Here is a 2,842-nt window from a genome sequence, read left to right as displayed (position 1 = left end):
TGATCTAAGGTTAGAGTTCTCTTTTCCTTTTCATGGTGTAACTTCCTGGAAAGTTGTAAATTTTGTCTTTCATCAGGAAAAGGTTTGCTCGTTTTAATAAAATTGGGTTGGCTTCACATTGGCCACTTAGGATTGATGACATCATAAATATACCACAAATAGACAAGCATGAGAATTATAGCCATAGGGAAATGAGGTTTACATATATAAGTGGCTCACTTTCAGTATGTAACATTTTTAAAAATCAAACATTGTGAATTGTACAATTAATAAGTTTCCTGGATAGAAATTAAGATTGTCCTCTGTATAAGATATACATGGAGAGAACGATCATAGGCATTTATGCCTGCTGTTCAATCCATTTCTTTATGAATAAAATATATTTTAAAGTAAGATATACTTCAGGTTTCTTAACAATGCCAGGTCACATTCCAATGTCAAATTTTCTAGATATACACATGACATATATGCTAGCTTATTCACATTCACTTCAGAAAATCTAAATATCCCTCTTATTTCTGAAAAATAAGCTGTGTTTATGACTGATATAGTTTCACTTCGGGTGCGTATCATTACCGCTACATTTTCAAAATTTTCATTACCGCTACATAGTCATTACCGCTACAAAAAACCTTACATTACCGCTACATAAAAAAGTATACATAACCGCTACATTGCCTCTTTCATTCGCTAGCCACTTATGCGTGTACAGTACAACCTATACATGCATAAGACCTGTTTCCCCTAATTAAAATCAATTTTGTTTCATAAAACACAAAAAATTAAAATCAAGCACTGTTCATATATAGACAAGATTCTAATTAGTTTTGTCAAATGCCCCATCTAATACCAATAATTTGCCGAGGTCTGTTTTGCAGCTGCTCTTGCAACTCTTTTCAATGCATCTCCACAATTTTGAGTTTTTGAAAGTTTATTTTTTTCTAAATTTATAACCATCGACAAGTAAGCCGGCATTCCCTCGATTTGTAACAAACTTCTCAAAGGGGGCCATAATGTTCAGATGACGCTAGATGATTAAATTTCGACTGCAGAGTTATTTATATATAATTTTATATACTCATTCTGATTAGATAGTGAGTGAATTCTGTTTATTAGAACATATACCGAACCATACCTGGTTAAATCGATATGTAGCGGTAATGAGCTGTTTTTGGCTGATTCAATATGTAGCGGTAAAGACCTTTTTTTGGCCGGAAAAATGTAGCGGTAATGATCAGGTCGAAAATCTGAAAAAATGTAGCGGTAATGGGTTGAAATTTTTGGCAATGTAGCGGTAATGTTGACCTCCCTTCACTTCAACCTTTTAGTTACCAGGTAATTATTCATTAGGAATTTTCAAATTAACTATTAACGTGTAATCTTACAAGATATATCATCTAAATATAATATTTCTTTTTAATTCATAACAATGTCATACCCCCCCATCCTAGGATCTACTGCAGTGATATTATAAGATTAAAGCAGCTACATAGATATAGATGTATCTGTAAGGTAGACGACATGCTAGCTTAGCTGCTATAAACATTTCATTCTGGAATACCAAAACAAGATGGTGACCTCAAGAACCACTTCACACACAATATTTATGTACAATGTACATAAACTGGACTTTGTTTCTTCCACATTTTACAATTGTCATCGTCCAAATATGTTCCTAAAATAAAATGCTGCAATTTACCTAGGTCATTTTAAGGAGTTATATTTTGCAGGGCAAAGGGGGTCAGGGGGGTGTATATTTTTGTGGAAATTAAAGAACTTACTTTTTTCTTATTTGTTTATCGATCATTGAAATAGTATATAGTGCGTACCTTAATTAATTACTTGAACCATTTACATGCTGATAAATTTGGTCAAGAATTAACTTTAAAAATTTGCAATATTTTCCACAAACAAACATTTCCAATATACCGGTAATAGCATTTCTGTGGTATATGTGCTTTAAATAGTTACTGTAGCTATAAAAAAAAAACTAGATGAGAGTCCCTTTCAAAAGAGTTTAAGAACTATACACCTGCAGTACTTAGGTTAACATCTATGATCTTATAGTTCTATTCTAAAATGTAGTCCTTGGGTATTATATTCATAGCAGCTACATATACTGCTAACATATTAGCTAGCTAGCTGATACCCGAGGCCATTAGCTTCCGAAGTGCACGTACCTGCTTGCACTTAAGAAGGCCCTTGGTACCAGGATACTAACTCATCTGCAACATAGGGATAGAAAGTTTTACTTCATATATAGAGTTCATAACACCTAAATACTATTTTATATTTAGCATGTTCGATATTGGGCATTCAGAAATTGATGTTTCAACAAGTTTATTTATAATTCATTTAGTATGTACTGTAGATGTTCGGGCTTTACGGACCGTGGATATCGGCCTGGATAGCTCAGTGGTTAGAGCAACTGACTAGGAATGCAGGGGTCCCGGGTTCGATTCCCGATCCAGTCTAATGTTTTCTTCGTGCATTTCTCCTTTCCAACTACAATTGGTGGCCAGTGTGGGGAGCCTTGTTCAGGTTACAGTGTTTGTGTAAATTAGTAATTCCTGGCAGGGCCCTAAAATTTGTGTCTTCGAGGTCGAAGACTGTAAAAGCAGGGAGGAATGTAGAAGTTTTGGCTTTATGGACCGTGAATACCGGCCTGGATAGCTCAGTGGTTAGAGCACCTGACTAGTAATACAGGGGTCCCGGGTTTGATTCCCAGTCCAGCCATATGTTTTCTTCGTGCATTTCTCCTTTCCTACTACAGTACATTTGATTTAATAAGCATAATTAACATATTAAGAAGACAATTGTAGCGGTCAACTATTGTTTTGAT

At 34.8% G+C, this 2,842-nt stretch overlaps 1 non-coding gene across 1 annotated transcript; it reads left to right on the top strand.

The window, feature by feature from the left end:
* The first annotated feature begins 2,400 nt into the window (after positions 1-2,400).
* Trnap-agg (transfer RNA proline (anticodon AGG)) lies at positions 2,401-2,474 on the top strand. Its single transcript has one exon. It is a non-coding gene; the product is annotated as a tRNA-Pro (tRNA).
* Positions 2,475-2,842: the final 368 nt, after the last annotated feature.

The sequence above is a fragment of the Saccostrea cucullata genome, unplaced genomic scaffold (genome assembly GCF_032062105.1).
Source record: "Saccostrea cucullata isolate Sc308-1 unplaced genomic scaffold, CSIRO_AGI_Scuc_v1 ctg90, whole genome shotgun sequence".
In the NCBI taxonomy this organism is placed as follows: domain Eukaryota; kingdom Metazoa; phylum Mollusca; class Bivalvia; order Ostreida; family Ostreidae; genus Saccostrea; species Saccostrea cuccullata.
This window is presented reverse-complemented; position numbering and strand designations above follow the sequence as displayed.